This window comes from Centropristis striata, chromosome 9 (genome assembly GCF_030273125.1).
Source record: "Centropristis striata isolate RG_2023a ecotype Rhode Island chromosome 9, C.striata_1.0, whole genome shotgun sequence".
NCBI lineage: Eukaryota > Metazoa > Chordata > Actinopteri > Perciformes > Serranidae > Centropristis > Centropristis striata.
Window position 1 is genome coordinate 10,405,571 of NC_081525.1, and position 26,083 is coordinate 10,431,653.

The window sequence follows — 26,083 nt, forward strand, 5'->3', positions numbered from 1 at the left end:
AACATACTGTATGGGGTTAAGAGGGTTAAATCCCTCCTTCCCTTCTCTAACAGTTTTTGTTCAATATCACAATTTCAAGCTTTTTGTTACATTTTCCCAATGGAAGCTTTCATAACCCAACATTAAGTATTTAACCTTGTTAGCATGTTCGATATGTTGTTTTGTATTTGTTATATGACGTATCATAGGTGAAATGGGCAATTTTTGAAAACACAGATTCAGACACAGAGGATTCCTTACGTCACATATTTAACAAACCAATCTGATCAACTTGCAGGCTTCAGCATTCTCTAGCATTAGTGTACAGTGTACAATACCTGCAAGAGGTATTGGAAGAGAAGCTAGGTCTCGCTAGGTAATGGTATTTTCCAAGCTATGTTTCACTATTTTCAAAATGATGGCATATTACAGACTTTAAACTGTGTCTAGAGAAGGACTTTAAGTATATATTTAAGTTATCAAGCAACAATTTATTGGTTTCAGTTTTTCAAATGTGAGTATTTGGTAGGTTACAACCTCTGCTTGAAGCCTCTCACCTCCTCTCTTGTCCTCTCTTCCCTGCTCTGTGTAAACAGCCTCTCCTGTCCTCTCCTCTCTGCTCTGTGTAAACAGCCTCTCCTGTCCTCTCCTCTCTGCTCTGTGTAAACAGATTTTCAGTGAATATTTGTCACGTTACTGTTGGTCTCACAGTGTCTCTGAGGAGCAGAATTTAATGTTTTTAACAGGATCTGGTTAAAGAGATTCTGACACAAATATCAACATTTTAAGCTTCGTTTTGGTCACTTTTTCTAATGGAACCTTTTGTAACCTATGATCTGTTCAAGAACTGTCAGAAAGTTTGAACTCTGACAATATTGCCCGTTCTTACAGTTTCTTTCTATAATAAACGTTGCTAGACGTTACTAAAATTCTGGCCATTGCACCTTTTGATAACAAAAACAGACTAATATCTAATTTGACTCCAGCTAAGTGCTTTGAAATAACTCTGTTGACTCATATGGCTTCTTTTATTTCACACAGTGTGCAGACTTACATTGTGTGCATTTGCATGTGTATCCATGCAGGTATTGGCAGGACACATTTCAACTAAGACAGGTAGAATAAATTGATTTTGACAGATTGAAAACATTTATCTCAAAAATTGGTAATTTGCAGCTCTATGTCATTGGCTTGAGTGTATATGAAGGTTAGCTCTATGTGGCTCCTACCAATGAGGAGCGATCTCACAGCGAGTCTTGGTCCACCTTGTTGTGTCTTCTCATTGGCGTGTGGATCCATGGCGGTGGGAGCTCTGCTGAGAAGGCTCCTGTTGTCCAGTAGGACAGTCGTCTGGTTCTTAGCGGGTCACAGCGGGCGTGAATGAAGTCACGTTGAAGCTGAGGGCACCGGCCTGGACACGACAAGCTGTTCTACCCAGTCCAGCCAAGCTTTTCAACACACACACTGTGTATGTGGAGGGAGGGTGTTTTTGTAGCTGTGGGTGAGAGAACATGTTGTTTTCAGACCTGGATGTGTGATAATGGTTGTTGAAGCCCACGTTGCTTTGCTTATGCCCTGTGTGTGAACGTGGATGTCTTTCTTAATTAAAAAGATTGTGCTAACACACATCTCCAGGACAGGAGACTGAAGAGGAGGATGGAGAGGGACGAGGGAGGTGTGAAAGAAGAATGTGAGAGAGGAGAAGGAGGGATTTAACCCTCTGAACCCCACAACAACATAGTGTATGTTTTCTTTAAAATATCGACAAAAATACACCGTTTATCGCAGAAAGAAACTGCAATCACTTTTTCTTGTCTTATGTCAACTGTGCTTGAAAATCAACCATTTGGATCCTGTTAACATTAAATTCAATCAGAAAGCCATGATTGATTCTGCTGAGACAAGAAAATCTATTCACACAGAGCTGAGAAGAGAGGACAGGAGAGAAAATTAAGAAATTCAACTTGCATTTTTTCTTTTTTTTCTGATTTCTGTCATTATAACTGTGTTATCCTGCATACAAGACATTATTGAGTTGTTCCCACTTCTAGCCACGATTGGGCTGATTCCATAGAGTTGGAGTAAAAGTAGGACTTTTAGATTTATATAGATTTTATATATTGAAGTGAAATGCAAGGACACAGTAAGTAAAATGTAAAAAGAGTAAAAAACACCCAGAAACAGCTTGTTGGGGTTCAGAGGGTTAAGAGAAACTGAGAGTACATTTCGAGAGACAGCAGATATTTTCATATGGAGGTGGGGATAAATTGATGAAGGCTCATGCACGATGAGACAGGTAGAGTTTACAGACATAATTGATTAGATGAAACTTTAATGATCCCGGTGGGGAATTGGCTGCTGCAACAGTAACAGGATACATTTAGAATGAATGAGCTGTCAGTCTGAGGGGAGCAGATGTATGAGTTTACACTGCAGAAACATCCAAACAGTAACAATAGGTGCAAAACAGCAGCACAACTAGCCTTCCTTTTATATCTTTTTTGTTTTTCTTCCTGCTGAAAATATTATTGTTGAAGGAAGGGCATCTATTGAAATTATTATTTTTGATGACTGAATAACCGGTCTGATTGGTGATAATGGTAAGTTTTGGATAAAATTAAACTCAGTAATTCATGCTGCCAAGGTTTGATACAGTAAGCTAGTTTTGCTCAAATGAATCCTCTTGTATTTCTTGTTATTGCAGCTTTCAGTTTGCAAACTGTAGCTTTATCCAACTTAATTCTCAGCTCATTGACTGATTGACTTACAGCCACAGAACTGAACACTCAGCGGTTTCAGTTCAGTGATACTGATACACAGTAAAAGATATAATTAAAATACACAGATCCATTAAAAATTCCACGTGATCAACCAAATTCTTAACAACCATTAATCCATCATCGATCAATTATTTCCATCCCTAATTTAATCACAATCTGATGAATGGTGTTGACATATGAACAAAGGGAGGCAGTGACAGATGAGACAATTATCCACCAAAAGGAAGAAATGATTAAAAGAATCACCGATTCATAGTTTCTGATCTAATTTCATTCTGTGGAAATACTACAAACACACACTCACAAACACAGAGACGCACCCTTCTTCCCCTCCCCCATCCTCCCGGCCCCACTGCCTCTCTCGCTCCCTCCCTCCCTCCCTCTCTTCCTTCCTCTTGTCCTCCCGTTGCTCCCTGTCCTCCCTCTGGATGCACACAGCTGTATCCACCCGGCCAGCTGTTTGGCAGCCGAGCTTCTTCTTGGCTCCAGACACCATCACACCTGTACGCCTGTCACACCGAGGCAGTGACCCTGGATAAACCTGTTCTCTGTCAGTGTAAATGGGTCAACACGTCTTATATCTACTGGCGTTGTGGCTCAATCAGGGCTTGTTGTTGGAGCGACACTGCTTCTTTATGTCTTAAACTTCTAGATTACCTCAGCTTTGTACCTGTAGGGTTACTTGTAAATTTCTTGTTTTGTTTTTCTGGACTATTCTTTGATATAGATATAGGAGATAGGCATGCAGAGTCAGTTAGTTATTTCATATCACTTCTTAAAACCCACTTTATAGACTTGCTTTTATACTATTACTATGCTTTCTATCTTATCACTCCTTTTACTTCTTCACTTTTTACTTTTTTATTCCTTCTACCTTTTATTTTCACTTTTTACTTTTTTACTCCTTTTACCTTTTGTTTTCTGTGTATCTGAGAATGTCATGTGATTGTTCCTGCTCTGTCTCTTTTTGTGTTTCTTTTAATGTAAGAATTGTTTTTAGCCTCATGGCATCATTCTCGTTGTGATTAACTGCTCTCTGTTGAAGCACTTTGTAAACTGCTGTTTTAAAAAGGTGCTATATAAATAAAGTTCTTATTATATTTGACGCATTTTTAGATTTTGGTTCATTGTGCTCCCTCATACTAAATATAAAATAATTTTTTTTACGATCGTATCTATTGTTGCAACATTAAGTGTTTATTATAATTCCTTTCCAGGAAGTAAAAACTGAATCACAGCAGACAGAAACATCCCCAGACGTCTCAGATTCATGACTAGTCTAGATGGTTTTTGGTCAGAGTCGCAGCTGCGTTCACTGTTTGCTGTCTTCTCTTCCAGGAGTCACTCTGTCTGTCAACTGTTTATTAGTCAGTTACTTTATTAGCCAGCGGATAGAAATGCAGGGCTTTAGGACACGTGGAAAATTGGAAGATGTTGGGAGTTTTTTTTTCTTCTGGTGAATTTTCCCTAGATTTCCAACCCAGTCATTACAGTAAGCCTCTGCTGGATCGCTGTCTGCTGTCAATCTGAGGCTGCTTGTGTAACACGCCCACACACTTTAAACTGATGTCTTTCCCTTTTGTTAGCCCTGTTTATTAACTGTGACATCCAGTAGTTTGACTGATATTTAAAATAATGTACATGTGCTGTAGTGTTTCTGCTGTATGGTTTGTTTGGCTGGTCTTGGCCCCACGCTGCTGCTGGGATTTGTGTTGGATTAATTTCAGTTTCTAAAGCCAAAACATGAAGATCTGACTGCGGAGATGCAACTATTTTATAAGAGATTTATTGATAAGCCAGTTTTTTAAGCAAAAATGGCAAAATATCTTGAATTCCAGCTTTTCGCTTGCTTTTTTGTGATATTAAATTGCATATCTGTGGCTCTGGGACTGTTAAAACAAGCAATTTGATGAAAGTTTCAGGAAATTGTGATTAGACCCTGACTGATATATCGGTCGATATTGGCTTAACAAAGGCAATTGACTGACACTGAACAGTAATATTGTTTATTTAGCTGTTTATCTTATTCCTATTTATTCTTTATATTCTCAGTTTTCATTTATTGATATTGGCTGAATTTAATGTTTTTGACAGGATCTAGTTATCCAAACTGTTGATTTTCAACGTTTTAAAACGAGACATGTAGAATAAAGTGATTTTTGACAGAAATATCACAATTTTAAGCTTTGTTTTGTTCCCTTTTTCAAATGGAAGCTTTTATAACCCATTATCCATTCAAGGACTCTTGGAGAATTCAAATTTTGATGATAATACCTGTTTTTGAAGTGAGGTTTTATGTTTGAGAAAGTAGCTCTCTGCAGAGTGGTGCACAAAACACATAAGAAAGGTCTATTTTCATTCCAGCTTAAAAAAATTACTATGTTGGTTATCGATTGATTTTTCCCCTCTCAACAATCCCACATCAGTCGGGCTCTAAATGAAATGGGCATTATTCACATTTTAGTCATTTTAGTCCATTTCCAGTAGTTCAAGTCAAACAGGCCCAACCAAGTATTGCGTCATATAGATGGACAACATCTCCATATTAAACATACTTTTTAAAACTGGTCTTTTGTAATATTCAAATTATTTGAGACATTTGAGAATTTAAGGTCTTCATTAAATGTAAGCCTTAATCATTCTAATTAGAATACATTATATAAATTAAGACATGGAATGTTTAATTCTGTGTGTAATGGATCTATATAATGTCTTATTTCACCTTTTTGACTTTAATTACTGACATTAATAAACTTTTCTACGATATTCAAATTTATTGAGATGCACCTGTATATATTCTGACTTTACTGGATCATTCCGCCCACCAAGCTAATTTCTGTTGACTAAAACAGCAAATGTTTTTGTCACGGCTGAGCTAAATCTGCAACAACTTGTCCTCCAGCTGATGTCCTCTGGCTGCTGTGTACTAAACACACCAGCTGCCTGCCAAACCTGCTCACCTCCGGTGCACTGATGCTATCTGCTCTGAGGACGGACACGATACCGAATTACTTAGCTGTTTAAAGACAAAAACCTGCAGAGAGATAACATGAAGAGGCTTCCTCCAGACAAAGCTTCCATTGTGCACCACTGTTGGTTCAGTTCCACGTTGAGCGATGTGGTTCTCTGTCTCTACAGTACCATCACTTCCCCTAGCTACCAATGTGAGAATAAATCAAGCATGAATGAATCAAGCACCACCTTGTTCCCTGTTTGTGTTCATGTGAGTAACAACCAGCGGGTGTGTGCTTGCCATGTGTCAATAAACCATTAGCTTCTTCTTATCCCATTGTTGAGTTGATAATTGCATCATCTCCATCCTTGGGCCAACAATCTTCATCCTCCTCCTCCTCCTCATCAGGCCCCTTCCTCTCCTCGCTCTGGATGAGCGTAGAAACTTTTATTCCAGGGGTTTCCCACAGGCCGATATAGAACAAGTGTTTTAAAACGGTTTAATGTCACAGAGCCTTAAATAGACTTTGGTGATGTGCTGTTATAAAAAGTTTTCTCCCAGGGGCCAGGCATGGGATGATGTTTTTGCTTGAGTTACACTGGAAACTATGGTGATGGGAGTGAAAGCTTATAAAGAGGATCATTGAAGATTGTTAGTGAAATGTCATAGTTGAGCTCATCCTCATTAACCCTCTGAACCCCTCTGAATGATACTGTAAAAACAGGCATTATCGTTAAAATTTTTACTTTCCGACAGTCTTTGAACAGATCATAGGTTATGAAAGTCTCTGTTAGAAAAAGGGACCAAAATGAAGCTTAAAATGTTGATATTTGAGTCAGAATCTCTTTATTCTACATGTGTCATTTAAAATAACGCGTTTGCACTAACCAGATCCTGTTAAAAACATTAAATTCTGCTCCTCAGAGACACTGGACCTCATTTATCAAACGAGCGTACAACAAAAAGTGAGTGTTAAGTGGGTGCACAATCATTTCTACGCAAGGCTTGGCATTAATCAATTTGTACATGAGTGGAGGTTACGATCAGATCTCACGTCTGGTTCCCACATGTGCTGATTCCACAGAGCTGCAGGACTTTTATAATAGAAATACATTTTATATATTGCAGTGAAATCCAAGGACACCGTGAGTAAAATCAGTGTTCTCATCCAGTTGATGGACATTATGTCTGGATGTCGAGTTCTTTTTCCCAAACCTTAAGGAAGGGGTTTTGTTGTCTGACTGTTTAAGATATAAAAAGACAAAAACAGCAAATCCTGTGACGGGGAACCAGCTAATGTTCAGTATTTTTGCTCTATAGATGACGATGAATATCAAAGTTATTGTTGATAAATTTGATGTCTAGTATCCACTCAGCAGTCAGTTGACCTCAGCTTGACCCTGAATTTATCAAAACTATATAAATGAAAATTCCTCAAAGTCTCCCGTGGCTGCAGCTGCCTATCAGCCCCACATGGACCTCTGACCTCTCGGTCACTATTCGTCTTTTTGACTGTGGACTTCCAGGAACCATCTCAGGGGTTCTCGTAGATCCCCACGCCCCCTTTGTGCTGATGTAGCAGCCGAGCATTTGTGCACAAAAGGACTTTCTTTTTTTTTTACGATGCTTCCATATCAGCCTGCAGAATCCATCAGTGTGTGTACGGGAAACACTGGATTGTGACGGGAATTTAGCACAATGCACATACCATAAATACAGACATAATGTGAAAAAGGGTGCATATACACCGGGATAACCGTAACTAGGACAGCCCCACCCCCACCCCCTCTCCCTCGCCTCCCGTCTCTCCTCTCTCAGTCTGCCTCGCTCTGAGACATACGGCCCGTTTGCATACAGGGTAACAATGTTAATTCTAGCAGCAGACCAGTTTTCCCAGGCTGTTTATTTGGCCGATGAAGTTTCAGAGACCAATAAAACTGCTCGGTGCTGCTTATTTGCGCGCGCACACACACACACACACACACACACACACACACACACACACACACACACACACACACACACACACACACACACACACACACACACACACACAAGCTGCTCAGCATGCAGGGTTTCTGGTTACCTAGGTAACCTGTCCATGAAGTACACAGTGTACCCCCCTGGTTGCCGCGGGGACCCCAGACTATAATATGTCAGGTAGTCAGAGTGCAGAACAGAGGATGTCAGCGCTGCCTCCGATCTGTTTTTTTCGTCTCGATCATCACAATACAGTCATGGAAGAAATTATTAGACCATTGTTTTCTTCACTTTCTTGTTCATTTTAATGTCTGGTACAACTCAAGGTAAAATTTTTTGGACAAATATAATGATAACAACAAAAATAGCTGATACGAGTTTAATTAAAGAGCTGATATCTAGACATTTCCATGGTTTTCTTGATAATAACCAAAATCATTCTCAATAAAACCATGGAGTATTTATGCATTAGAGATGCACGTGTAAAGGATATCCTTCAACATATTTTCAGTCCTAATTTCCCGACAACCTGAGCCTTGTTTTGGTTTCGATGCACGAATTGGCCTCTATAAATTGACTTGAGGGGGAAATCTTTCACAATGGGATGACAACAATAGTCTTAAACAGGGTTCAGATTTCTGCAGTCACTTGTAAACTCATTTAAACTCACTTTGCGACCCACTATTGTCTCCCAGAGCGCTCTTTAACAAACACCACTTTGTGTTTTTCTAGTCCAACACTAGCCATTGTTCATTTAAAGCCTGAACACTGAAACACTACGCTGCAGGGCTGCAGAAGCATATATTCTCCCAGGATAAACAATGTTATTTTTTCATTTGAAGACGAGATAAGATATTCCTTTATTAGTCCCATAATGGGGACATTTACAGTATTACAGCAGCAAAAATAGAAAGAAGCATCAATAGAATAGCAATAAATAGTATACATTTTTTTTAGGGAAAACTCTGTTTTTTACTGTCTGAAAAGTTCATATATTGACAATAATGTTTTTACAGTTTCCTTCTATGATCAACGGTATATTTTTGGCAATTCGTCAAAGAAAACATACATTCAGATGGTTAAACACTGTTATGAGCTGATGGCAGCAGCAGTAGTAGCAGCAGGTTCTGGCCTCCTATTATATATTAGTCACATGATATGAAGGTAATGGTTAACCCACATGATACACATTCACAGCAAAGTTCACTGTGCTGACCGTGTGTTGTTCTCTGCTGTTAAACATGCAGACAACAAGGGAAAAAACTGAAATCCTGCATGTAGACTCTGTCAGCACGTCACATGATAAGGTCAGCTATGCTCCGCCACTCCCTGCAGGAAGTAAAAGGGCACTTCTCTCAATCTACATGCTTATTTATACTGTGCTGAAGACTTATCTGAGGACGTGTTTCCACTGAATGCAGGCAGCTTGAGTTAATGCATTAATGCCATTTAAATGGAATTTCCGCTGCATATAAGGGAACATTGTTGGGAATATCCCATCCTGTTCCATAGGGATGAAGAGACACTTTTGATGTGTTTTTTTTCCCCAATTAACACAAATGTTTTAAACTCGATTAATAGGGCATGTGCAGTCATTTTAAACTAATATCTATTGGAAACTTCCTATATATCTCAGAGTCGATTCATTATGTTGAAGGAATAGTTTGACATTGTGGGAAAATCTGCTTATTTGCTGTCTTGCAGAGATTTAGATGAAGATGAAGATTGATCCCAGATGGATTAAATATGAAGCTAAAGCAGTTTAGCTTAGCATAAAGACTAGGAACAGTGAGAAACAACTAGCCTGCGGATTAGCACATTTAAAGCTCGCTAAATAACCCTTTATATCAGTTTGTTTAACCCTTAGGAATAGTCAAACAGGAATAGTCAAAAATCCCTCAAAAATGCCACAACAATACACTAATACCTTGAGGAACACCATAGAAAAATGCATGCAGTAATTTGGTTCCATTTGGAGATTTCTGCAAGTCTTTGGCATTTTTTTTGGTGATTAGATGGCAAACTCTTCTGTTGTGTTGGAAACTGCTGAGACATCTCTTTTATAGTGAATACAGTGTGGAAAGCCATCCATCCTCTGAATGCTCTAGGTCTCTAGTTTGTGGTTGTAAAGTTTCATGAGGCTGTGATTATCCTAGAGGTCACAGCAGCTGCATTTTATACACTGAGGTCAAACTATAGGGATTAAAATCATCACATATGGATAAAATTGGGCTCGTTGAATCCACAAAAGTCTCAGCTTTCCAGTCGGACCCGATTTATGCAGCTCACAGACTGTTTAGGGACCCCAGTGTGCACAAATATTCAAATTCACAATTTTTATTGGTGTAAATAAAACATTTACTGCATGCAAAAGGGCAAAAAGTGGGCTTGTCCGACTCATGGGTACACAAAATCATTCATGTATGATATGCATTTTTTTCTTAGCCTCACTTATTTAACCCCCTTTCCAGACAAATTTGCATGACATGTTACCAATGAAAGCCTGGGGCCGTCTAGTTTAATATGATACCAATTACTTCACTCAACAGCCTGTTAAACATAATTTTACAGTTATTTTCTATGTTTCAAGTCATAGTTTATTTTTAGAGCACATTTAAAAACAACCTCAGTTGACCATAGTGCTGTACAGTCATTAAAATCCAATAAAATCATACACAAATATAGTAATAAATAGAAAAAAAACAATGAAAAAAATGAAATAATACTTAAACATTTAATCAATAAAATAATAATAAAAACTAAATTTAAAAAGTTAGAAAACTTGGTATTCTCAGGTATCACGTCTTTAAGCTAAGTTACGCTAACTGGCTGCTGGCTTTAGCTTCTTATTTAGTGTACAGATGTGTCATCTAACTCTTGTCAAGACAGCGAATAAGCATATTTCCCAAAATGCCGAAATAACTCATATATATGAATCATTTGAACCGTTGGCCTGGCTGTGGCCGTGTGTACAGAGGGAGTGGTATGATTTGTCTGGAGTCACTTTACATATTTAAATAAATAAAAAATGTTTACCTAACCTTTGCTGTTGCTGTAATAAAAAAAATAAGCTGCAAGTAAAGGTATTTTATCTCTCACATGGATTCCAGAGTTGTCTGTCAGCACTGAGCGGACTCAGACTGACGTGATGTGTTCATTGGCTAAAAATAGTGCCAGCTGTCAGCACCCAAACCAAGTGTCATAGCCTGCAGTCAACCACACTAACCAGCACCAACAACACTGTGAGGAGGTGTCAGGGTCCACACACACACACACACACACACACACACACACACACACAGCTGGGAGCCTCATGCCAAACCTCGGCTGTGATTAGGACTCTTGAGTCAGCGGTAAGATAAATCAGGGATCTTGTGGTTTTTTGTCTGAGATGAATGAGCTGTTTGTGTGTGTGTGTGTGTGTGTACACAGGCATGCACACATGGTCTGATGACACAGCTCAGTGGATTGTTGAACAGATACAGTAATCATCATATCCTGCTCTTTCATATTGGACACACACACAGGAAACGCGGTGGTTAATACTGCGGACAAGCAACCACTGAAACTGATTGTGTGTGGGTGTGTAGCTCAAGCTTGTCTGTCCTTATAGGGATGCAACTGATAATTATTTCCGCTATTTAATAATGTGCTTTCTCGATAAGTCATTTGGTCTAAAAAAGGTCAGAAAATAGAAATTCTGGGTTTTATCTGTGTATTTGTGTTAATTTTTGTATTTTCTTCTAAATTTCTCTTTCCCATAACATCATGTTCACAGTAGGCCTGAGCCGATAATCAATAAATCAATTAATCGCACGATAAATTAAATGAACTCAATAATTTTGCCGGCCTCGATATATCGCCATGCGCATGCGTGTTTGTTTTCCTCGTCTGTTGCCTCCAAGCAGGCTGGATGACAAGAGGGTTCACTCTGTGCTGGATCTCAGCACCTGGGCGCTTTTGTTCCATAGCAGAATGAGCGGAGTGAACCCTCCTGTCAGTCATCCAGTCTCTTTGTCTCTGTGGGGAAGGCTGGGCCGCTAGCATTGGCTACACACAGAGTGCAGCAGGTGAGCCTCGTGCGGAGCAACGCGAGGGAAAAAGATGATTGCAAAGCCAAATGCCACAGCCCCGGTGTGGGAATATGTCGGTTTCAAACCGAATGAAAAAGGTGAGCCCATCAACACACGGACGAGCCTGTATGCCGAATTTGTTCAAAAGTGGTGGCAACAAAAAAAGCCACCACAACAAACTTGCATGCCCATCTAAAGCAGAACCACCCGACCCAGTTTTCCCAGCTGGGGAAAAAAACTGCACCTGGAGATGCAGAGCCTTCGTCCCGACAGTCAACACTGGTCGACAAAGTAAATATAAACGCTGTGCGCTCACAGAAAGTGGAGTTTGCTACATCGCAAAATAAATGCTGCCCTTTAAAAAAAAAAAAAAAAAAATGTTTGTTTTATTTATTTAGGATATTTAAACGTTCTTAAAATTACAATTACAATGGTAAAAAACACTGAGAAATAAAAGTGTATTGTATTTGAAAGGGTGTGCATTATTATGATATATTATCATGTTGACAATAATATCGTTTATCGGCAATAATTTGTGGGACAATATATCGTCCAGCAAAATTTGTTATCGTCCCAGGCCTAGTTCACAGTTTACCAATCATACTTTTTCATAATCAATACTTATGTTTTGATTAGTAGGTATTTGTCTTAATGGTTATTAAATATGAATATGGATATTCATTGCAAAGAAAGCAAAAACCAAGACATTTTGTAACATTTTGGATTCATATGGACTTGAGGTAATTGTTAATGTCTTCATTGATGATGATCGTAACTAGGGCTGGGCGATATGGCAAAAAAAATTATCACAATATATTTTTTCATGTCGTGCGATCTCGATTATTATCACGATTTTTTTATATTTTTGTTAAACTGCCAATTTTAAAGCATCTGTACTGAAAATGCTTTCTGTATAATCACTTGCGGGGAACTTCTTCAAACGATTAAACATATTTATTGTTGTTAGAAAGCCCACGCTATTAATGTTCCATTCAGTAATAACTTGTTTCTCTGTAAGTTTTTTACGTGTCCCACACTTGTGAATAAACTTAAGAGAATGTTTGTTTGGCTTTTTTGCTTGCAGTTACAGAAAATTGCACCGGAGCCAGAGGTAATTTGTTGAAACTTGTAACACAATTAAAATCCATCCAAGGTTTGAAAGGCTTTTCTCAATTAATCATAATCAATAAAATGATGATACATGGTGATAAATTGCCATCACAATCTCCTAAAACTCAATGTAATATCTTCAGATTGATTGTTCTGTCTGACCAACACATAGAACCCAAATACATTTAGTTTTTAATGATTATAAAGTAAGAAAAAAGTAGCAAATCCTAAAACTTACGAAAACATTTAGAATAATGTTTGGGTTTTTTTCTCAATACTGTACCATTAAACTGACTGATTTTTTTATAAGTTGCAAGTTTAATTTCTTTTTGACTTTTAATTTAAAAATACAGAAGTTGGACCATTTTTTTCTGTTGTTGGCACATTTGTAATATCAACCACAATTGCAGTGGAAATTTGTCTTTGGCTCCAGTTTTCTGCAAGTTTTCATTTGTCCCACGCTTGTGAATGCACCATAGCCGTTACAACTTTTTTGAATGCACCAGACCTGTGTGTGAAGTGCCGTGCTGTGAATGTTAGTTTTCTCTTGATGCAGCGGAGGGGAGATTGTAATGTCCTTTGCGCTTTCCAAACATTCACCTGTTCCTCCTGGTTTGTTGCTCCAAGTCATGGCTGACGTCTGTTTCTCTGCCCTCGGCTCCACGTTTAGCTCCACGTTCAGTCTTTCTGTTTACTTTTCCAGCAACTTACAGTCAGTAGTGGAGCAGGAAAAGGTTGACTCTGATTGGCTGATTTCCGACATGTTTGATCGAGAAAATATGCTCACAGCTGATCACCATCATCGACCAGACATTTATCGCTATCATATGATCGCCCGGCCTGATTGTAACCCGAAGTAACGTAGGGTTAATTATCGATGACATATGAGCTTCATTGCACGATCTATGTACATTTGTGTTCCACAAAAACATACAAAAATGTAGTATTTAAAAATGTCAGAAAATAGTAAAAACCAACATCCCTTTGTGTGTGTGTGTGTGTGTGTGTGTGTGTGTGTGTGTGTGTGTGTGTGTGTATGTGCGATTCTCTGAAACGTCCTCCTGAACCATTAAATAATCAGATGATTTAACATAAAGAGCTCTCACAGTTCTGTCCAGAGAAACAGGGTTGGCTTTGTTTGCAGCATTTAGATCAGATAGTGACCCAGGAAATCCGCTGCTCGACCTTCAGTGTCAGAGGGTCAGGGTCAGGGTCGAGACACGGGGGGTCAGACTGAGGCTGGGCCGAGCTGATGCACTGTGATCAAAGTCACAGTCTGACATTTACGTACTGTAGGAGTATTCAGCTTGTTAACCTAACCGAAGGCAGTTGAAACAATACTAAAGTCTTTCCTCACATTAATGTGAAGATTTTGCACCGTTTGAACTGAAACTACATGGAATTAGTTGCAGCATTTTTTAAATTTATTTTGTAAACAGAGGGCTCATTTTAGAGCTGCAGATAGTGAATCATTTCATGTTTGATAATCTTTTGAGTAATTTATTGAGATTCATAGTATAATGCATTTATAGTTTGGTGACAGAGATTATAGAAAGTAGTGAAAATTAGAGGTGGGACTCACCAGAGGCCCAACGATATGATTTTATCCCGATACTTGAGTCACGATACGATATTTTGCGATATGGTGAGTATTGAGATAGAATATATTGAGATTTAACTGTTTAACTGCATTTTGTGTCCACAAAATTAAATTAATTCAAGAATTGTTTTGTCAAATAAGAGAAAATTCTCAGTGTATTCATCTCACTTCAGTCTCTTTATTTCCACACAATGAACTAAATATTTTTTTATTTAAGTGAACATAAATACTGTTAAAATAAAAATAGCCTATGAAATAAAATAGGCAATCTTTTTCTGAAATAAATATATTTATATGATAAACTAATAACAAACATTACAAAAGAACTAAGTATGACAGCCTAGTAAGGGCAGTATTAATATATTAAGAAAGAAAGAAAATTTAAACTATATTGATATATGCGATATGGTCTAATTCCATATCACATTAAAAAATATATCGATATATATTTTATATTGATATATCACCCAGCCCTAGTTGAAACTGTTTTTAATATTGGTCTGTACAAGAAAAAAAAATGCAGTAGTTCAACATTACTCCTTGTGTGCTCTGCAGAACTAATATGATTTGACGCCAACATTTCCAAAATGAAGAAATATGGCAACGAGCCACATTTCAGCTGAGATCAGAGGCCGCCTTGTGTTAGAGAGTCATGGAGGAGCACATGTTGCTAACGTGGTTAAGTGTAGAGAACGGCTTGTATCCTGAGCCTGCTAGGACACGATCATATCTGGATTAGATTGATTCCTTTCTAGATATCCAATCATCCGTCTCTCCTGCTGTCTCTCTCTCGCCTAACCAGTCTGTCAGGGTGTGTGTGTCTGTATGTGTGTGTGTGTGTGTGTGTGTGTGTGTGTGTGTAGCAGCAGCAGAGCAACACAATAGAGGGGATCAGGTTGCTCTGAAACCTGACGAGCTCGCCACAGACAGGAGTGCCCAGGTGTGTGTTTTCCTCAGTAAATATAGCGGGATCGGTCTTGAGTCAACCCTCGGTGTGGGGAATGTCTGTCAGTGGATTAGGATTGCCTCACAAGTAATTTCTGCTGTCTGCGAAGACTTAACATAATTTTCATGCATAATTACCCAGACGAAAGGCCGTAATGTCTGTAGCTCGGTTAAATGTTGCCTCATGGGGCTGACACACAGCAGGATGTGTGCTCCTCTTTAACTAATCTCCATTGGAACAAATGTGAAAAGCCAATTCTTTCTTACTAAGCTTCACATGATGCTCGATCAATTTCATGTTGATGCAAAATAACCAAAAAGACCAATAGACGGATGTTGGACCAATGGGAAGGGCTGTTTACTGCTGCAATGCAAAGTGGACAGATTCACTATATTCTGTGTTAAAATGTCAACATACAGTCATGGAAATGAATATTAGAAGCTTGTTTTCTTCAATTTCTTGTTCATTTTAATGCCTGGTACAACTAAAGGTAGATTTGTTTGGAAAAATATAATGATGATAACAAAAATAGCTCATAAGAGTTTAATTTAAAAGCTGATATCTAGACATTTTCCATGGTTTTCTTGATAATAGCCAAAATCATTATGTTGTAGCTCTCTTTGTACATTTGCAGAGAGGTGAAATATCGCTGCAGAATCCACATAGAAAAGGTTAAAAAATGACTCAGCCACCATCGATTATCGATTAATTTCCCCCCCTCTAAAACCAGTATCAGCATCAGTCACAAACATCCCATATCTGTCAGGCTCTTCTGGAAATTATTAATACTTTATATCTTTTACTTCTTTATTTGCTCATACCTCTTATATTTTCTAGTTGATACTGCTGTTTACAGTTCTATTCTATATCCACTTTGCTGTTGTAATTCTTGAAATTTCCCCCTTGTGGGACTAATAAGGGAAATCTAAATCGTAATCTTAAATCCAAGCAAAATGACCAGATTTATTTATTATTTTATTATTTTTTGCATAAAAAGACGCTGGAGAAGATATCAAGCTTTAGCAGGTGTTGTTTTTGTGTGTGTGTGTGTGTGTGTGCGCGCTGCAGCAGCAACAGAGCTTTTATTGTGGTGAAGGAGGTCAGATGATGGAGTCATACATGTTTATTATCAACACATGACACACACATGTCTTCTCTTCTCTTCTCTTCTCTTCTCTTCTCTTCTCTTCTCTTCTCTTCTCTTCTCTTCTCTTCTCTTCTCTTCTCTTCTCTTCTCTTCTCTTCTCTTCTCTTCTCTTCTCTTCTCTTCTTGTTAAACCAGGTGTTGTTCTTTCCACAGTCAGCAGGCATCTTGTTATGCATTGACAAACTCCTGCCTGGTTAAAGGCAGTGGTCTCTCACTGCTTTATTAACTTTTTTAAAGTGACATTTTTCTATGAGTAACGCCACTTTTCAACACTTTCTGTATGACTCTTGCAGAGATGATCAGCCCACTGTGGGGTTTATTCAGTGGAGCAGACTCCCACTGTGGCAGCGCTGGGTTTGACTGACCCGTCTCCGACTGGGACACAGACGCCTCCTGATGGGTTTTGTCTGTGCTCATTCAAAGATGGCCAGCCAGAAAACTGCACCGGAGCCAGAAATAATTTGTTGCAACTTGTATCACAATTAAAACCCATCAAAGAAACCGGTTAATGCTGGGATTAAAAATATATATCACAATTACAAAAATGTACAGCAATAGAGATTTATCTTTGGCTCCAACTTTCTGTGGCTCTAAATGTAGATTTTATAACAGAAAATCTATATATTTCTTGCCTCATCAACAAGAGTTTTAGTTTTTAATGATGATAAAGTCATAAAAAAGTAGCAAATCCATAAATTTAGAAGACATTTAAGAGAATGTTTTGCATTTTTACTTGACAAAGATAATTTACTGTGCTGTTAAACTGTTAAACTGTTTTTGGCATACTTGCACTTCTGAACAACATGGATTTGACCATTGTTGACGTTTTTCAGCCATCATCTGGTTCAGATTTCCAGTTTCCAATCACTCTCATTGTTGAAATGTCTGAGTCTGAGGTATTTATTAGAAGTTGCGATGTTTCTTTCTTGCTGTTTTTCCTCTGAGTTGCGTCTGCTGGCACACCTGGTTCCTGTTGAATCTCCTCCTGGCTGTTTGACGGCTCCACCCATTTTAGAAACTGAAAGCACGCATTCCTGCAGAGAGTCTGTCAGGAGAGATTACAGTAATACAAGATTTCAAGTTGTGATACTGTTTCTTAGCTTCGATTCTAAGAATCTGTGACCTGATTTCCTCTCTCGCACAGCTGTGAGCGAGGTGTTAACCAGATAATCATGAGCCGATACACAGACTGAGAAACAAAAGCTTCAACTGTTGCATAAGAGGAAGAAACACCCATTTATTCGCCTCCACTGAACCGTTTGAAGTGATGTAAACAAATGTGCTGTCTGATTGGACTAGAAGAGCTCACAGGAAACCCATTTGACTCCACTGGTGAACTCTGAGATGCAAAAACAACCTAAAAAATGTTTAATGCATCAGAGGAGCTGCTCATTGACTCACTCTCTGAATCAATTTAACCCTCTTTTTACATTTCACTCTGTGTCCTTGTATGTCACTGTAATATATGAAATCTATATAAATCTATGAGTCCTGCAGCTCTATGGAATCAGCACAATCATGGCTAGAAGTGGGAATAACTCAAACATTTCTTTGTGCAGAATAACACAGTTAGAATGACAGAAATCAGAAAATATAGGAAAAAAACAAGTTGAATTTCTCTGATATTTTTTTTAAAACTTGGAATAAAATAACAATAATAATAATAATAATAATCCATTTTATTTATAAGCTCCTTTCAGAACACCCAAGGTCACTTTACAAGAAAGCATAAAATAATTTAAAAACAGTGGCAGCAAAATAAAACATCGAACAGTATTGAAATGGTGAGTGGGTGACTAGGTGGTGTATGCTTGTCTGAACAGATGAGTTTTGAGTCTGGATTTGAAAATTGGCAAGGAGTCAATGGTGCGGAGGTCAGGAGGGACAGTGGAATATATTCACATAATCCACATCCACATATTTAAGTATTGTCATGTTTGCAGCTCTCCTGTCCTCTCCTCTCTGCTCTCTGTAAACAGATTTTCAGTGAATATTTGTCACGTGACCGTTGGTCTCAGCAGAATACAATTATGTCTCTGAGGAGCAGAATTTAATGTTTTTAACAGGATCTGGTTAGTGCAAACACTTTATTTTATATGACACATGTAGAATAAAGATATTCTGACACAAATATCAACATTTAACACAAGTTTTGGTCACCTTTTCTAAAAGAAATGTTCATAACCTATGATCCGCTGAAAGACTGACGAAAAAGTTAAAATTCATTCAATAATGCCCTTTTATACAGTTTCTTTCTACATTAAATGGTGTATTTGTGGTGATCTTTTGAAGAAAACTTATGTTTCAATCTGCTAGAATTATGTATTAATTGAATTGCGTATTTCCTTGGTTTGGTTGGTGTTTGTGTTGTGCTATAGACATGCAGCAGTTTTTGTTTCCGCAGGGGAAATAAAAAACATGAAAGTAGATCCTGCAAGGCAGAACAAATAGTTCTATAGTGTGTGTGTGTGTGCGTGTGTACGGAGTGTCGATAAAACTGTGTAAACAGCTAATTTAAAACTAAAGTAATTCAATTACTAACATTGCTACAAAGGGGTTTAGTTGAGTCAAGTGTCCCTGACCAACATTTAATAGCTCTACAACAGGCAATCAGCACTGAGACTTCTAACAGAGCTAAAGAACAGTCTGTCTGTATTGCAGGTGCAACATAGCCTGGGTATACCCAGACTGCCTTGCGCGCTCGAATTTGATTTCGAACCTCCAGGCGGTCTGGAAACGAGGCGATTATCTTAGCCCTGTTTTAGGGATCCAATCACAGAGCGGGGAGGGACGGTGAGGCGATGACGCGTACTACTCGGCACTTGGAAGCTTTCCGGATCCAACATGGCTGCTGCGGACGCGAAACTCTCTTTAGCTGTAGATGGTGTTTTAAATAGTTTAGAGCGAAAGTTGAAAGGCGAAAGGTCTCTCGGCGGCTCCGCTGTCCCCCGGCTCGTAGCGAGATCACCGGTAGCGGGGCTATTAGCGCCGCACGGGCGGTTTCTGCGGCTCGTTGCGCCGAGCCGGTGAGACCGCCGGTCACCGCCGGTGATCTCGCTCCGAATCGGGGGACAGCGGAGCCCCCAGAGACCCGCAGCAGCTTGATTATTGACCATAAAATCAGTGGATGTGTGTGGCTGAATGACATGAGGGGGAATAAAGCGTGAAGATAAATAATCTTGCAGAAAGCGAGAACTGGAGAAGCAAAGCAGCAGCAACACTCTCTCACAGACACACACACAACAAACATCCATCTCTGTTGCTCTACTACGTCATCTGGTATAACTGATCTGATTGGCTAAGAGCTACCTACAGACGCTTTGATAGACATTCTAAGCGTCCAATAAACGGCTCCAGAGGATCGTAAACCACACCTCCTCTACGGAGAAAAGCATTGTAGGTGTCCAGACCTAATCTCCAATGAGATTTGGTCTGGTGTTAGCCAGGCTAGGTGCAACACGACTAAACAATAGACAAAAAAATAAATTTGTGAAAGAAAAAACTGCCTTTTCCGCATTATGCTTATTATCACTTTTTAAAAAAAAGGCTAAATAGCCATATATTTTTGACAGATTATTTTTTCGCAACATGGAAAATATACAGTAAATATCTGTTAAATGTATATAATAAATAGTGGGTTTTTTTTGGTCAATATAAGTTTTTGGCAACTTTTGCTGCCAGACTTTTTTTTCTTTTTTTTTTTAACATATAATTCACTGTAATTTAACATTTAAGACCATTAAGCAATTGAATAATAATAATATAAAAAATAGAATGTACCATTATATTAATTGAAAATATTTAATATTAGTTTTTATATTTGTAAAAAGGTAAAAACAAGAAAACTCCTGTAAAATAATACAGTAAATTTCTTTTTTTTCCTTTTTTTTTTCTTTTCTTTTTTACAGTGTAGCCAGATGAAATCTATAGTGACAGAAGATGGTTGGATTGGCTCTATAGCTTTAGTTGAACTGCTGTGTTGTTGGTTTTACTGCAGTAAGTTTGAGCATTAATCAAACCTCTGACACAGTGTTAGGCTAAGAGGATCGGAGGGCCTTATCTACTGAAAGCTCTCTGCTGAATCACTGATCTTTTAGTTAAAGCACCTTCAGCAGAGTCTGAAGCAGAGAGTGAGCTGCTCTCCTGCTGCCTCCAGCCCCGAGGGAGCCAGTCCTGTCTGTCTGCCCATACATGGAAACTTCTCAACACAACAACCTTTTTAGCAACAAATCCAAGTCTATTCAAATCCAGATGCTCTCAGCAAGGAAACGTGTGTGTGTGTGTGTGTGTGTGTGTGTGTGTCTCTGTGTGTGTCTCTGTGTGTGTGTCTGTGTGTGTGTGTGTAATATCCGCAGGTATGAAGTGTGTGTTTACCTCCCCGGAGCTTTGGCCTCCACTCACAGTTCACATAGTTGCAGGTCAACTGTTGTTTTGTCCAACCAGCACTACAAAGACTTTAAAAGCAAAACAGAGAGTGATTTAACAGAAATGCACTGTATTATTTTTACAGGGTTTTTCTTGTTTTTCCTACATTTTTGCAGTATTATTAAATTGCTCAATGGTCCTAAATGTTAACTAAAATTGACTTTTTTTTTTTTACAGAATTTTTTTTAAATTTAATATAAAAAATTACGAAAAAAAAACCTGGCAGCAACAGTTACCAAAAAACGTTTTTATTGAATTAAATAAAAGTAAATAAATAAAATTAATTAAACAAATAATTATAAAATATATAAATAGATATATTTCTATACTAGAAACTAATAAATAATTAGACTACAGAATATATAATTAACATACATGCTGATAATTAATTATCCGGGTTAAAAGAGTGTCTATAAAAATATCTCTTTGCAGTGACTTTACTGTAAACTGTGGGTAATTTTTTTTATGTATTTAAGTTGCAGGACATGCAAGAAACAAACATTTATGTCTTATTTTATCCATTTATCAGATTTCTTAATTGATTTTCCAGAAAGTTTTATCATTTTCCAAAATAAGTTGATATTGTGGTTTAAAACAAATGTAGGCGACGTGGCTTTTATCCATATTAGCCGATTCCTATCTGGATATCAGCTAAAATATAGTCTCTTTAAGTACCAGTTTCTGCATCTACATAAGGAGACAATGTCAAGTCAAGTCAAGTCAAAGTTTATTTATAGAGCACATTTAAAAACAACCTCAGTTGACCAAAGTGCTGTACAGTTATTAAAATACAATAAAATCACACACAAATATAGTAATAAATAAAAAACAACGAAAAACAATAAAATACTAAAACAATAAAATAGTAATAAAAAAACTAAATTTAAAAACAGAGTTAGAGTTAAAAAGTAAATAAAAGAGTTTAACGTAAAAAGTAAACTAACAGCACTTCTACACACTCTATAGGAGGTTTTCAATCATAGGGATCATGTTTAGGTATTGAGGTATAAAAACCAGTAACTGTAAACACGGTTATACTTTAAGATTGTTATTTAATCCAGTGTGAGTGTTGATATGCAGAGTCAGTACAAAATAATGTTTACCACACACAGACCTGTCCTCCCTGCTGCCCTCTTGTTTTTCTTACCTCCCCTCTAATAAATGCCACTCTTCTCCTCCCACACACACACACACACACACACACACACACACACAAACAAACACAAAAAATACCGTATCCTCCTCCCCTGTTTTATTCCTGGAAGGGAGCTTCTTTTTCTGGTTGTTTTCGAGGAAGATAAACACAGATAAACACACACACACACACACACACACACACACACACTGACAGTCAGACGGGGCCCGGGGGTCTTCAGAGTGATGCCAGTGTTTTAGACAAGTTGACATTTCCCACCCAGTCTGTGCCATGTGTGCATCAGTGTGCATCAGTGTGTGTGTTTCCTGCGCTGGAATGCCACAGTGTGTAATTAGTCTTTTGTCCTCGCAGCATTTTCTATGCTAATTAACCTGCCGTCTCCCATGGAATGCACACAGGCATGTCTGGCCCTCTGATTGGCCGGGGAGGGGGCCGTCTGGCTGTCTGATTGGTTACTGACTGTGGGATCTTGAGCTCTCCTCTCCTCTCGTCTGGGAGCCAAACGGCTAATTTATTCTCTCACCCTGAGATCGAAGCTCATTAAATCAGAGCGCGAGCTTTGTCGCTGACAAACGCAGTGGAAGTGGAACTGTGACCCATTTCAGGGTTTGAATCTGGGAAGGAAACGGTTATAATTGTCCACTGGTCACAGTGGCATGTGCCCACAGAAAGAACTGTAACTATTACACTAAAAATAAAGCCCAACTGATACTTAACATGAACAACAGTTTGAATAGGATCGCTTAAAAGTATTTATTTATCCTGAGTGCAAGTTATATACTGAGCAGGACCTTTAGAGATGAAAATTAACCTTTCCAGTGCTCTGTGTCACTAAATGACCTCCTGAATAGCTTTGGCATTTCTGTGCTGCAGCTTCTTGTTTTCTTTTTGGCCAAAATATGAACAGATAACAATATTTCTGCAGCCTGCACCTGCAAAATCAGCTGCGGACAAAATAATCAAGATGACGGGGGAAAAAAATCAATACAGCATAGTATTGCAATATTTTGCGTGGCAATATTTTATCAATTCGTGGCCGTCAAGTATTGATATTTAGCGTTCCAATGGAATATACTGGAGATCCTGTTATCATATGAAACTAAAAGATCGAAGGGATCTGTGGCACCATGTGTGTCAGGATATTGTGTCTAGAAGTTGTCGAAATAATGCTGCAAAGTTAGGTTTTTTTTTTTTGTTTCATTCAAAAAAATTCAGAGCAGTGAAGATTAAAGTTTTTGAAAGTTTGATAAAATGCTACAGTTGTTTTCATCCATACATGTTTGATTGCATCTTGGAGCCTCTGCTGATCCACACCTCTAGTAAAAACAAGAATTTTCGGCAGAATTTGAACTTTCCAACAGCTCTTGGAACAGATCACAGATTACAAAAGTGACCAAAGCGAAGCTACTACTGATAAATACTGATATTTCTGTCAGAATCACTTTATAGTTCAATGTGTCTGATATGTGTCTGGGTGAGGTCTGAAACAATAAGTCCTAATGCTTTCTGTAAGTGAGTACAGGTTGTCCAGCCGCCCTGACCCGCCAAGGGTGGAGGCTGTGTTGTTGTTATTGTTCTGTTTCTGGAGGAATCTCTTCCTGTGATTATGTGACAGGATGTTGTGTTTGTGCACCCTTCTGTTGCTATCAGAGATCAGCTGATATGAGCTCAGCTATTTTTACATTAGTGTTTATTATCATCATATTCCTTTCTAATTCATTTTAAAAAATGGGGCCTGACTAACATTTTATGGTCCATAACAAGTGAACTAAGTAGATTTAACCATTTATTTTTGACCTCTTTAGATGCTGCAGTAGTCAAAGCTGTAGTTTGTATTATACCTTGTGTTGGTCATCATGTTTTCTTCATAAATGTTGATTATTTGGTTATCTGCAAACCTTTTTTTTATTGCAAAACTTAGAAAAATAATGTAATCAGGCTTGTATGCACACAGTTACTAAAGTCCCAAAATGCAATATTTTTTAAGAAGGAATTTATTAGGATTGTCTTACACAGGAACCTTTAACAACAAACAAACAATGAGCCTCGCCAGCCAAAACACACACTAAGTAACACTTCTCAGACATAAAGTTAGACATAAATTGATGATTCTGGCTTAGAGATAATAAAAACATAAAACTCAGTGTCTCAGAAAATTAGAATATTGTGAAAAAGTTCAATATGTGAGTCCACAGTCAGTGGTGGTTTGGGGCCATGTCCTCTGCTGGTGTTGGTCCTCTGTGTTTTCTGAAGTCCACAGTCAACATAGCAGCCATCTAGCAGGACATTTTAGAGTCTTCATGCTTCCACAAGCTCTTTGGAGATGCTGATTTCATTTTCCAGCAGGACTTGGCACCTGCCCACACTGGCAAAGGTACCAAAAGCTGCTTCAATGACCATGGTGTTACTGGGCTGGACTGGCCCCATAGGAGTCTATGGGCTGTTGTCAAGAGGAAGGTGAGAGACACCAGATGACCTGAAGGACGCTATAAAAGCAACATGGTGCTGTAGGCTGATCACCTCCATGCCACCAAGTATTAATGCAGTAATTCATGCAAAAGGAGCCAAACCAAGTATTGAGTGTATAGAAATGAAGATACTTTTCAGAAGCCTGACATTTGTGTTTAAAATATCATTTTTTTTATTGATCTTATGTAATATTCAAATTTTCTGAGACACTGAGTTTTGTGTTTTCATTATCTCTAAGCCAGAATAATCAAAGTACAAGAAATACAGGCTTGAAGTATTTCACTCTGTGTAATGAATCTATATAATTTACGAGTTTCACTTGCTGAAATAACTGACAAAAAATATTGAACTTTTTCATGATATTCTAATTTTTGAGATGTACCAGTAAGAGCACATGAGATGCTGGTGCTGCAGCAGCGGGTTACTGAGTGCAGCCTTAATGCAGCTCCCAGACTCACTCAGCTCTGCTTCATCCGTCCTCCTCGTTCTCATCCACCTACTCCTTCCCCTGCGAGCTGAGAGAACCCGGAGCACAAAGATGCTGTCATTTCCCCAGTGAGCCAGTCTGCTCAGCCTGCCACAAACTACAGGATGAGCTCATACTCTATTACTTATTCATAGACAGCGTCACACAGGCTGACGCAACCACACAGACACACAGCGAGCAGGAGGCGGACGGGTGTGTTTGCAGGCTGCTCACTGACAGACAGACAGACGGGCCAGAGGCAGGCAGAGCGGCAGGACACAGCTGATAATAACAGACAAAAAACAGGCTCTGTGTGTGTGTGTGTGTGTGTGTGTGTGTGTGTGTGTGTGTGTGTGTGTGTGTGTGTGTGTGTGTGTGTGTGTGTGTGTGTGTGTGTGTGTGTGTGTGTGTGTGTGCGTTTTTCTATCCTGGTGGGGTTCATAACCTGACATATCACTCACGCCGTGGGGACCAATTTTGCCCGTGGGGACCAAGTCCTGGTCCCCACAGGCACGAGCATTGCAATCAATAGAAAACAGTCTGCTGATATGCCTGGTGCAGTTTTCTTTTAAAAAAAAAAGTTGTCCCCACAGGTTTAATTTTCACTACTCTGTGTGTGCCCCAGTGGGCATAGATGGTATTGCGGTGTGTGAATTTGCACTGGTGGGGTCATTTTCCTGAGAAAGTGTGAAAGTGTGTATATCATATAAGCTTCATATTTTATGAATAGTATTACAGTCTGTGCACTTTAATGTGATCAGACTTTTATGTTATTAAATTATTTTTCTGAAAATCAATGAGGGAACCCATTTAATCATTAAACTTCCTTTCAAAGTGGTTTTATTCTTTGGAAGAAACCAATGATAACATTTTTGTTGGCCTGAAGACAAAAAATATAAATGAATAACTAAGTATAAACAATAATTTGTAAATAAATAAATGTATATTAATATAATGGTAAAACTGGCCTAAAGTAGCAAGTAATGAAAGTCAAAATAC

The 26,083-nt window shown here is 38.5% G+C and overlaps 1 protein-coding gene across 2 annotated transcripts in view; it reads left to right on the forward strand.

Moving 5' to 3' along the window:
* fnbp1l (formin binding protein 1-like) overlaps positions 1-26,083 on the forward strand; it is an 82,109-nt gene that overhangs the window by 5,597 nt on the left and 50,429 nt on the right. The gene's annotated exons all lie outside the window — the stretch shown is intronic.